Genomic DNA, 13,542 nt, shown 5'->3' with positions numbered 1-13,542 from the left:
CAACTTTTTATATTGGAAAATTTCAACATATACAAAAGTAGAGGAAGCAATATAATAGGAGAGCATGTGTCTATCATCCAACTTAACTTTACCGCAAATCTAATCCTGTTTCTTTACACCTTTTTCCTACTTCCTAAATCCCTCCTAACATATTATTTTGAAGCAAATATCCCAGGCATTATACCATTACATCCATAATATTCCAAAAAGTATCTCCAAACATTAAATACAGCAACAATTCCCTTATCCCACCTTTAAATCAGATAATTCATTTTACTAAATATCCAATGTTGGAATTTTCTTATACATTTTCATTATAGTTTATTTACATCCACATAAAACATCCTTTACATGTTGTAATTAGTTGATATTTCTATTAAATGTCTTCTGATCTGTAAGTTTCATTTGATCTGTCTTGTTTAAATTGTAAGAGACAGGTCATTTGTGCAGGCGTGCTATGTTAGTCAATGAGCTGGTCTGGAAGGAGATTGTTCCAGAATGACAATTATACACAGCTTCCTTCAGCTGAACTAAAGATGTGCTTAAGTGATGTCACTGACTAACCTTCTGGAACAAGCTCTATATCTTATCATGAACTGGTAAAAATCAGTTCCCAAACCTTTTGCTCTGGAGATCACACTTGGAGAATCACTGTTTGGGAGTATAACTACTATCTGGGTACTGTTCACTGTATTCCCAGAATATCAGTTAACATGATCCTTTGTGTCCTATATTTCCTGTGGGCTGGCAGGCCATGTAATACCTTGATCAAACTCAGAATTAAATTGTTTGGCAAGACGACTTCCTAAGTAGTGTTGTATACTTCTACCAGAAGGCACAGATGTCTGGTTATCTTCTTTTTGGTGTTAGCTGCCATTTAGTAATTATTTCTTAGATTTACTAGTTCATGAGTGGTTGTAAAATAGAACAGAATCCTATCATTCCTTCTCCACTTATTAGGTTCTTACATTTATTAGAAAATTATTTTTATCCACTATTGGGTTACTTTGTGATACAGTTCATATAGGGAAGACAGGACAAATCCTTATTTATTTCCTTTTGTTAACAATTGTTAAAGTGCTTAGATGGTTTACTCAACAACCTCTAAGGTGTCCAATAAAGGCAATGATGGATATCTGTGTGTGTGTGTGCATATGGGATGAATCATGGATTTAAACATATTGTTTTAATACACTGTACTTATTGTATGGATACTCAAATAATCCCATATTTGAGTAGGAGCCTTTTCAACTTGACTCCTGAGTCCTTTTGATATACCCTCTAGTATATCTATGAAGGAATTCAGTAGATTTCTTGATTTCCCATGCAACACAGGGCCCCAGGTTCCTCTGTGCATCTGCCGTGCCTGACCTGAAACCAGTCAGTTCTTAATGAGCCCTGGTCCTGCCATGGTCATTTTCTTTTAACTGTATTTTTACAGGGCTTCTGGGATTCAACTGCCCATCTGATAGTATTTTTAACCTCTTCCTATACTGTTATGAAGGGCTTTTTTTTTTTCCTGAAATACAGATTATTGTAGATGCAAAAGAGCCCTCATAGTCTTAGAGTTGCTCTGATAAAACCCAGATGGATGGTCATATTAACCACAACAAATTTTAGTTTTAAAAATTACTAAAGGGAACTTAAATGATGAAGTTGCTATGCTCCCTAAAGGTACATTTTGGATTGTCATATATACCACTAAAGGTATAGCTGAATACCTATGAGATTCAATACTTTTAGTAGGTCCAACTATAAATTTTCCCCTACAGAGATTCAGCCAACAATCTTTCAACAAACTAGTGAAGGCCAATTTTTTTAGTTGAGTTTTGTTTTGAAATCACAATATGGAGGTACTCTTAAGAAAATCTTGATTTAAAATTATGTTAGTTCCAGATTCATCTATTTATTTATTCTTTCAATGTATTTATTGCACACTTCCTAAGTGTATAGGAAGCTGGAAATTCAGAGATGAAGATAAGAAATATACCATCAAATTGCTGATATTACATGAGAAGATTAAGTTTCAAACAGTATATTAGTGTCTAAGCAACAGTATCTAAGATTAGATAACTCTCAACACAATAACTAAGCAGCATAAGGACAAATTAAATGTATTTATCCCTTCAACTCTTTAGTAAAAAGAGTAATGCAAATGTACAAGTTATAATTTTCTTATTTTTCATTGTTAATGACAGATTATGGAAAAAGAAAAAAATAAGATTAATAAAAAGTGTGTATTTTAATGGGAACAGTATAACTTTCAGTTAAAGAAGGCAAAATTGGGGCTTAATGCTAAAACTGTGAGACCTTTAAATGCCAAGTGCCAGACATCTGGTTACTGCAGCCTCAGGGCCACAGCAATAAGCAGGCAAGGAAAAGGACTATGTCATTTTTACAAATCCTGACCTCAGACTTGACACAAAGCCAAAGTGTTTTAGTACTTGGCAAGGTTATTTTATTGACACATGCCAAATAATTCTAATTTATGGTCATATAATCCTACATCTTGAGGTTCAGCTTTGCAAGACACAATGGAATTCAATACAATGATAATGTTAATATTAGAGCCAAGTAAAATGAAAACTCGACTTTTATGTTGAGCTTCAGGAGCAACAAAGAGAATCATAAAGTGTTGAAGTGTTTTGGTTGTTTTACTAATTCTGTGGTCTGTGAATATTCTTGTAACTTTACTGGATTTAACATTTTTTTACATTAAATAACAAGGATACAATTTAATAAATTATGAATGTAAAACGTGTCATAAGCAAAAGTTCGAAGTTTACATAAGATGTAAAAAATATCCACGGAAAGAATTTTCAGTGAGGGCCCAATTTTTGTGACAGAGTTTACACATCATTTTTGATAGATACATATCTTGTTTTTGAAGAATCTTAGAAGAATACTCTCAATTTCATTCTTTCTCTTTCATCTATGCCCAGTATTGAATATCATTATTGTTGGACATTTTTCATTTTTTTCACATATTAAGCAATTTTCCATTTAAACAAATAACTTCTTATATATTAGTACTAAAATTGGATTAAAAGTGCACAAAATGAACTACAGATTACCCTTATGAATAGCAATGCAAAAATTCTAAGATAAAAAGTTGCAAACAGGATCCTGTAGCACATTAAAAAAAGAATTAAAAATTGTGTCTACTTCAAGATTGCAAGTATGGTTCAGTATTAGGAAATCCATTGGTTTGACTTATTATATTAATATTTCTAAGGAGGAAAACCACACATTAAATCTATAGATAGTGAGAAAGCATTCAAGAATATTCCTTTCTTGACATCATAACATATGTACCTCAGCCCCCAAGCTAATACTTTACATAATTTGGAAACATTGGACTTATTCTTGCTAAAGACAGGGATAAACAAAGAAAACCACAATACATTGGGAATATTGAACAATGCAGTCAGAAAGAAGATGATGTTTAAAACAGTAATTCAAAAAATATAACTTTATGGTTACTATTTTAAATATCATCTTCTCTTGCATTATATCTGTGTGTGTATGTTTGTGTACATATGAATACATGAGAGAACACATAAATTAGGAAGAATACACATCAACATTAATAGTGTTTATTTCTGATACACATGAGGGGAAATTTGGGAAAATATTGGCTTCCTTCTCTATGTTTTACTGGATAGTACTTGATTTTATTTTGCAGAAAACATATAACTTTTAATTTTAAAAAATGTGCTTAGAAAAGGCAATTTTTCTTTAAAGATTCTTCAAAGTGGACCTGAATGTAAAATTTAATTATCCCTGATCACAAATTATGATGATATAATGTGATATGATATGGTATGATACAGATAACTGGTATTGCATAACTAACTGCTCAAAGTCTTTTGAGTCATTCACAAAAATCATCTAATTTCATCTAATTTACTACACACAATATTTAATATTAGATTAAATATAGAATAAGGACTAGAAAGTGGCGTCTCCATTATCCTTAAATGCAGAGCACCATTCCTTTTTGAATTAGAAATGATACACTTGAACATTTTTAAGTTATGCATAGAGAAGTTCATGGAACCCAATCACTAACCTTTAAAATCCTTTTCTCCTAGACTAGCTTGAGAAACTTTTTCATAGCTTGTTTTAATTTGACTCATTTAACAATCTTTCAAATTATAGGGAAGGATGGGCTTCTTCAAGTATCTGATACTTGAAGAAAATACTTCTTCAAGTATTTTCCATAAATAAATAAATAATTCTACATATTAATATATTTATTGACTTTCCACTGTGCCAGGCACTGTCTTATGCTTCAGGATCCATGACTGTTAAAGAGAGAGGCTCTACACAAAAAGGGCAGGAAGGAAAGATCACATATAAACAAAGTGCCATGCAAGAAGGATATTGGGGTTAGGGGACAGGAGCAAGGAAAGATTCAATGAAGAAATGATAGCTTGAATTTATTTTTAAAGATTGAGTGTGGTTTTCAAGCAAACAGCAGGTGAAGAAGGAGAAGAAAAGAGCTAAGAACCGAGTGTGATCAGATATTATGATACAAATAGAGGAATGGAAGAAATGGCTCAAGATGAGCAACGAGGTAGAAACACAAGATGAGAAGCTTTGTTATCAGGCAAAGAGCCCGTCAGTACTGACCCTATTCTCTGGCTAGAATGAACTCTTCTTGATGTCTGACAAGTGAACTCCTATATAGCCTTCAAGACTCAAACGAAAAACCAACTGTTCTTTGAAAGAGGACTTGCTTAAAACAAAACATTTAATCCCATAAACACGTGTTTAGATGACTAAACACAGGTGAATAAGGTTAGTTGTATTATTATGGGGCTATCAGAAATAAAACATCGTCTGTTAGAATAGGCCATACCTTTGGTATAAAAGGATATACCTGGGTAAAAGGATATGCTGGGTTCGAGCAATCAAATTTCACTAATATTTTCACTAAGTAGGTTATGATTGAATGATTTTTAGAAAGGCATTTGTTTCCCACCTGCTTTTACCCTTCAAAGATCTATTTTTCTTGGCAGAGCCATTCCCTGAGACTTGGTTCCATATGAAGCTTGCATTTCCATTAATTATGAAAAAAATATAGTTAAGGTTTAACACATGCTTATATTTTAGTTAAGTTTGCTCTTTTTATAGGGCTCAAGCACAGGTGTATTCAGCTTGCACTGGTCATTGGGTTATGACATTATGTTATTTTAAGCAACTATATTGCTTTTGCTGAAAAATAGGTTAAACTAAAATGTGTCAACTGTGGGATTGTCTAAGAATTTTTTTTCTTTTTTAATTTCATTGAGGAGCCCAGGAAGTCAGCATTTTTAGTTTTTCTCTTGAGTTGCTCAAGGTTTCACAGAAAATAATTTTCAAATCTCCTGCCTGGAGGGAAGAGATAACCTAGTAGCTGAGATTCTGTGAGCTGAGTTTGGGAAATGATTGGGTGTAGCAATATCTCACTGTTCAGTACTGAAAATTCTTCATATAGCAAGACAATCAATGAAGTATGGAGAAGAAATGAAGATAATCTTAAATATGCACTACTTTAAGGCAGTTTTCAATTTAAAAAAATGCTTTCATAAAGAAAAGAGAAAGTCCAGACTCCAGAGAACCAGAGTTCAAACCCATGAGTGCAGGGGAAGGAAGGCCTAGGAGGATGGCATCTGCACAGCAGCCCCAGGGAACAGCATGTGCAGCCTGCAGGTGCTCAGAGGCTCTGGGGGAGATATCTCTTGGTAGATTAAATTGATAGAATACCTATAATTTTTTATAACATGTTAGGAAGAAATTTACACAATTTAGAGAGAATTGGGGGAAGAATTAGATGGAAGCATATAGAAAAATAAATAAACGAAAAACAATAAATAATTAACTGCAGGGGAAACAAAATATTGTTGGCATAAAATGTTGAGGAGTAAAGGTAATCTTAGAATCTGTGCATGGTTTAACTATGAATACCACTGCACACTCATGATGATACGTAGACACTAAATATTGACCTGAGAAATACTCTTACTCTATTGGTACTGGGAAGATGGGTGGTATGTTTGTGTACAGTAGATAGCAGTGGGGCAATGAAAGGAGAATGAATCTTCATCTTTCATAATAGGGAATCACAAGGTAATGACTGACATTTTAAAAAGTCAACAAATAGAAGCATGAGTATGCTATTTAAAATTACAGATATGTATACCAAAAGAAAGAGTTAATCCATCTTAGAAAGGGACATTTATATTGGGAGATGGAGATATAGACAGACACAGATAGATGACAGGTGATAGAACGATTAAGTTTTCTAGAATTACTTAACCCTAAATTATTTGCATATGCATATCTTTCAAAAAATTAGAACTAAATTTAAAGCATCAAGAAATTGAAAAACAGCAATCAGAAGTAAAAGACAATTTGTAACAAGTATTACCCAAGGTTAATATCCTTAGAATATAAGCTATTTTTTAATTTAATTATAAAAATCAGTAACACTCCAGTAGCAAAAAGAAAAATGATTGGAGGAGAGAAAATTTCCAGGGTAAGAGATGGCAAAAGGTACAATTTTTTTTTAGTAATGTAAATTGAAACAATAACGAGCTATTTTACAATCAAATGGGAAAATATTAACAAAGCAATAGTGCTCTCCACTGGCACAGATGCTCCTCCCTGGGCTCCTTTATTAGATCTCTAAAATGATCTAATTTTTCCCTACAGGCATTTACCAACATGTAAAGAGAACTTTAAACATTCTCATGTTATTTAACTAGTAACTCGATTTCTAGGAATCTTTCCAAAGGAAATAAACTCAGAATTGTAAATAAAGTTTTATGTGTTGGGAAATTGGAAACAACCTAAATAGTCAAAATTATGCTTTTTTTGTATGTTTCTTAGTCTGACTGCTGGTTATATGAGTGTTTTCACTTCACGGAACATTTATCTAACTGTAGAATAATTATTTGTTCAGTGTTCCATCCATACATATTATATCAAATAAAATGTAACAGTAAAAAGAAAATGGCTAAGTATTTAAAAACCATATTTTAAAAAATATCAATAAAGTGAAAACTTCACATTATAAGTGAAAAAGTAGAAGTATATATAGTATTACACAATTTAAAAAAGTAATAGTATAAAAGTTAATACACAATGTGTTATAGAAGTGTATTATTTTTATTTTATAATGACACCTAAAATAATGATATTGAAGAAATGATATTTTTGTGTAGCAAGTTTTGGCAAAAGTTTTGTAATGTGTGATCCATTCTCTCTTTTCCTATCAAAGGTGCTTTTCATCCAGATTACTGTGCAGCCAGCTTAATACATTTTCTCTTCTTAAGTATATCTTTTCTGGAATTATCCTGAATTGTTCTTCTGAACATGTGAAACGTGAGTTGTTACAGTGAGAACACATGAAAGTTCAGTAATGTTACTAGATTACTAAAGAAAAATCATTAGCATTTATCTACATCAAAAACAAGCAGTAGAAAGTGTAGTGGAAAACAAGACACAAGTCACAAGAACAAGAAACTATAACTTAAAAGACAGCAACAAAAAATGTCTAGGAATAAACCTAAAAAAATTCACAAGACCTATATTATAAAATTATAAAACCTCTAATAAAGGAGGACAATTTCAATTTTCCTCAAATTACTGTATATGTGCAATACAGTAAAATCCCAACAGGAGTTATATATTTGTTTGCTTTTGAAACCCACATGATTCTAAAATGTATATGAATAAAGTCCTTAGGCAATTTTGAAAAAAAAAAAGCTGAGAAGGGGACCTTCCCTATGAGCTATTGGCATGCTACAAACTGTCATACCTCAAACACTGCTTCTGACCCAGCAACAGTCAAATAGGCCAGTTGAACAGAATAGAGAACTCAAAGTCAGGTGCCCTTTTTATATATGGCGACTTGGATAGAGATGATATTTTGTAAGTTTTGAAAATGAGAAATGATTCAGCAAAGGATATAGAATAGTAAGTTCACAATATGGAAAAAAGATAATGTTAGCTCCCCACATCACAAGTACATGTAACTCCAAATGGAGATCTAAATGTGAAAGTCACATATATAAAACTAAGAGTGGAAGGGACCAAATGTATAATAACTCTTTGACCATAAGTACATATAATGTAAACAGTGAGGGATTTTATATCAAAAGTACAGATTCTATTCAACTGAGGATATCCAGGCCAAAATTAACAAATAAGTGATGTAATAAGGCATTTGCAATCTATAACATGACCATGATTTAAAAGCCAAAATACACAATTTCCTGTAAAACAGCAAGGAAAAGACACAATACTGAAAAGAATACTGGACCAAGAACATGAAATATTCAGCCTCAGTAACAATCAGATAAATGTACTTCAACTGGTAAGATACTCCTTTAGCCCCACCAGAATGGCAAAAATGGGATTTAAAAAATACCTACTATAGGGAAATATGTAGGGAAACAAACGCCATCAAGTACTTCTGATGGGAGGTTCAACTAGAGTAAGATTTCTGAAGACAAATTTGATAGCACTTACTGAAATAAAGGTTGTGTATGCCCTATAACAGCAATTCCATTCCTCGCTATGTGGCCCTAGGAAGGACCTAATCACAGAAGCCCTTAAGAAAAAAGAGAATTTTCTCCAGTAGATCACAGATCAGGAAGTCAGAGAGATATACTCTCTAGCCTGGAAGAAAGAACATTTGGCTTAACTACCCTATGGGAAGAAACTGAGGTGGCCTCTAGTTGATGAGAGTGGTCTCTGGCCACTAGCTAGAAGGAAAATGGGGGCCCTAATCTTACAGCTGCAAGCAGGTGAATTCTGCCAAAAACCAGCGAACTCAGAGAAGGAGCCCAAGCCTCAGCTAGAATGGTAGCCTTGACTGCCACTTTGATTTCAGGCCCTGAGCAAAAAATTTAACCCCTCCGTGCCCATACTTATGACCTACAGACACCATGACATAATTAATGCGAGTTGTTTAAAGCCACTAAGTTTGTGGTAATTTGTTATTAAGTAATAGAAAATTAATACTATCTCTCTGTTTGTTTAATAGGAACTCTGTCCCATTTATCTCTGCATCCTTAGCCCCAAGAGCAATCCTAGGCAGTTAGTCCATATGTTCTTGCTGATTGAATGAATGAATGAAGCAATAAATGAGTGCCAAGAGAATAAAAGCAAAACTCAGGTTTCTGATTGGATTAAAGAAAAATGATAGTTCCATTGACTAAAGCTAGGTAGGGTGAACCGGGTGACTTATTGTCCAGATTGGGGCATTTTTGAGTGAAAAAGTGTGCTATTGTTTGATGACTCAAGAGTAAGTAGGCCTTTTCCCAGTACACTTGGGTGTACATTCTAGCTTCTCCTACATACAGAGACTACAAAAAGCCCCCCTGTTGCATAAAAATCTATCTTCTTTAACTTGCCAAGGCACCTCATTTAAAAATACTTGATGTCTTTTAGCTGAGGATATAGGTATTCCCCACTTTTTGAAAGTCCACTTCACTCCACTTTGCTTTTATGACAGACCTACATTAGTATCCATTTTTGCTAACTGAAAGAAATAAATACCAAGAGGGTTTTTGCCTTTACCAAAAAAAAAAAAAGGTGAAAAGTGAAAATAGCATTCAGTGTTTGTGTTGCAAGAAGCGCTTCTAGAGGCCCTGTGAACCTGAGCAGTGAGAGGGGCCCTGCTAAGCTCCTTCCCTAGAACCACACTCGGCATCTCAGCATCAACCAATAGCCTTAAAGTGTGTCTGTGAGCATCCGGCCTTTATCTCCATTCACTCTGTGCATCCAGCAGCAAGATGTGTGTGTCATAAGGTATCAGAAAAGCCTAAGAGAAGTTATTTCTTGGGTTTGGCAATCCTTGAGAATTTTCCATGTAAATTGGTGGTAATTGCTTCTTTTTTGCTTTTCAGCCATCTCAGCTTATGAAAGGTTTCATAGGACCCCTCCTTTTTCAGAGAGTGGAGGAAACCTGCACTTTACTTCTTTAGCGTAATTTCTTTGACTGCCCATGTATCCCTCTTAGATGTGGGTTTCTCTTTAATTTCTGGTTTCTTGGGACTGCCTAAAGAATTATTTTCTTCACCTTACCCCCCAAATTAGTTTGAATATTGAACATTTAAAGTAGTCATCTAATTATGGGAAAAGCATACAATAATTGATCACAGGGTGAAACTAACCAGTTCATTCCACACTTTACATTTTCCTGGTCTGTGAAAGTGTGGTGGAGAAAACTGCTAAGATCATGAGAGAATATTCACATGTAATTCCCAAATGATTAATTCAAACTGCATGGCACATAAAGACTATAATTTTTATACAAATAGGAGACTGCTTATAATAATACAATGCTAGCTATAGCTTATGAGCTTCTAACATGTCAGGTAATTGAAAAATAAAATGTATAGGATAGTTATTTATGTATCAGTTATATTGTTTCTTAAACTCTTCAGCATGTTTGGAATACCTCACAATGAAAATGTGTTTAATTAAAATGTTATGAATTAGTTAATACAATGATGATAAATAATACATGCTTTCATTCCACAATTACATGTATTACCTGATTTAATCCTTCTGAAAACACTGAAAAATCCCAGTTTTGTAATTTATTGGTTAAATAACCTTGGGAAAATTCTTTAATCCTTTTTATTTTAATTCATTATCCCTAAAATAGTGAAATAGGAATAATAAAAGACCTTAACTCTTGGAGCTGTCATTAGGATTAAATAAATGAATGAGCATAAATCATTTCAAAAGAACCTAGCACATAGTAGCTGCTAAGTAAACATTTTTTATAATGTTATAATAGCCCATGTTTTTAAAAAGGTTACTAAAATTTAGAGAGCCTAAGTAGAGCTGGTTGTGAAGTCTTAAAGCTCTTTTTTTTTTTAATTGTTTCTTTTCCATCAACCTTATTTCCATTTTGTTTAAGAGTCTGCAAGAACATCTTAAGACCACTCAGCAGTTGTTCCCACCCACTGAGTGGGAGCTGCAGACCAGTGTTCAGTGGCAGGCTGAGCACTCCCATCTTCAGAAGGGGACCGTTCATAGGCACAGGGGTCCCCTCATGCCCTCAGGCCCATCTGTCACCTCAGGCTGAGCATCAGTGAGCTCAGGAACTGGTCCAGTCGCCCTGCAATTCCTCCTTGGTCAGTCTTTTCAGCACTGGCCTGCTCTTCCTTTTCAATCCCTTCAAGATCTCTGTAGAGATCAGGCATGACCTCCCATGGGTGTCCATGGGAGATGGTACCACGCATAAGTAGAACATCCCTGGCCACATCAGGCCCACTGAGTGGGCTCCCTTAGTGTTGCAGGGATGGCAATGCCCACGTAGTGTGGAGGAGAATCCGCGGCACACAGAGCAATGGTAGGCAGGTTAACACAGACGCCTCCGTGAGAGGCTGGTGGTCGGTCGCGGGATCAGAAACCACCGGAAGTCTCGGCTCCTGGAAGGTGCTTGGATCTGGCTCTGCGCGCTTTCAGGGGTGACGTGGCCAGCAATAGGAGTGGCCCCCATGACAGCACACTTCAGCACAGCTCGCTGGACAACGTGACACTAACACCAGGCAGGTGTCCAGTGGCAGCAGCATGAGCTGCCAGCCAAGGCTTCTCCCAGGTTCTCCTCGGATTCACGATGTAGATGCCACACCACTTTGCCTTTTGTAGATGTGCTGTTCCGTTTGGAAGTCAAGACTGGGCCACCTGAGGGGGTTCTTGCCGCGAGGAATTGAGGATATCTTCCTCCCTAATTTGCAGGACACGAGGGCTCTCAACATTCTCAAAGCGCCCTTTCAGCTCCAAGGGGACGTGGACTCGTCTCCGGGCAATGCTGAAGGGCTGAAGTCTAAAGGTTTTTCATCTTAGAACAATGCTTCAGGGCTATTTCTTTATGCAATTTTAAATCCACTTATATTGTATTAGTAGATAGTAGAAGTCTTTGCAGACTTTATTTTCCAAATATGGCCACACAGATGACTTCAATTCCATATCCTCTTTTGAAATGTGACTTTACCGTTCTCTCAACAGAGTTTTTTTCTCCACCCCATGGAATGTTTTGTACTTGTGATTGCTCTGCCTGATAGAGTATGGCTGAAGTAATGCTTTGCCAGTTCTGCCTAGCAGCTTCTCCGTTCTGCGTCTTGCCTTCTTACCTCAGTATGTTCCCTCTTGGAACGAGCAGCCCATGCTATAAGAAGCTCTGCCTAATGGGAGGCCGTGTGTGCTTTGGCTGTCAGTCAGCTGAGCTCCCAGCCAAGAGCCAGCATAAGGGCCACTGGTGCTGAGTGCCCACTTTGGACATTTCTGCCCATCCACACCCTGGATAACAGCCTGATATTGCATCGCATGAAGCAGAAAAAACAGACAACTCATAGAACTGTGAGAAAGAATAAAAAGGTTGCTCCTACTCGGTAAATTTGGGGACAGTTTGTTATGTAGCAATAGATACTTGATAGTTACTATTGTCTACACTGTTTAAATAGAATTTCAGGGTTGGATCACGTTCCTATTTACAATATAAAGCACTGTTTTTCCGGGAAAATGTTTTCTAGACTCTCAACAAATGACATATAAATCAGTTTTAGGTAATATAAATTTGGGAATGCATCTATAAAAATTCATCCAGGATTTGGTAAATACTTGATTTTGATGGACAAAACCTATTTTCAGTGAACTTGAAATACTCTAATAAAGGATGAATAATGTAATGTTACAGACTGAGATTAGTATCATATATGTATAACTCCCTTCAGAGATGTTTGCATTTCAATGAAGATTACAAACTCAAAGTAATGGTTGCCTAATGGTGAGGATGAATGGAATATTTTAAGGCTAAAGGCTTGATCATTATCGATGCTAGGATGTTGATGTTGATGCAAACACCAGTAAGGTTTGTAAAACAAACCTGATTGTGGATATAACACAAAGCAAAACAATTTTAGAAAAATACTTAATCCTCTGATGATGTCTCAGTATGACTTGTAAACATTGTTCTTTGAACAGTCGACTTTAGTTCAATCATACACATCCATAAATTAGGCACATGCACTTGAATTGCTACAAGGATGTCCGTGTTTCATATGGTGTATTTCTTGGCAGGGATCCAGCTTCACACACTGATTTGCATAATTCAATTTGTATTAAGACAGAGGGTCTGAAGCTAACAACTAACTTTCTTCTATAAAAATACTGTGAACGGCTTCTTCATGAATATCTGTTCTTGTCTATCTTCTGTCCTTGACTGCTAGCTCTTTGTTATTCAGCTGTTCTATAAATGTGGCTGCTCATGGTCCTCAAGCAAAAAAGCCATACATTAGCAAATTCATTAATTAGGGTTCTATTTGTAGTAATCTAGTGAAAATTAGTCACTTATTACCTTAAATAAAAAATCATGCCTGCTTTGGAACTCTGTTTCCCTAAAAATATTAATCCAAGGCAATTCCTTTTGGAAAATGAAAATATTTGAATTTTGCATACACTTGTGAAATTCCAGGACATTTTCTCCAACATAATGATTATCATAAAGTAAAGAGCGTGCTGCTTAAAAAACAT

General features: G+C 35.3%; 1 pseudogene; it reads right to left on the bottom strand.

Moving 5' to 3' along the window:
- Window positions 1–10,940: 10,940 nt before the first annotated feature.
- LOC108397402 (small ribosomal subunit protein uS2 pseudogene) lies at window positions 10,941–11,768 on the bottom strand (annotated as a pseudogene).
- Between the last annotated feature and the right edge of the window lie 1,774 nt (window positions 11,769–13,542).

The sequence above is a fragment of the Manis javanica genome, chromosome 2 (genome assembly GCF_040802235.1).
Source record: "Manis javanica isolate MJ-LG chromosome 2, MJ_LKY, whole genome shotgun sequence".
In the NCBI taxonomy this organism is placed as follows: Eukaryota; Metazoa; Chordata; class Mammalia; order Pholidota; family Manidae; genus Manis; species Manis javanica.
This window is presented reverse-complemented; position numbering and strand designations above follow the sequence as displayed.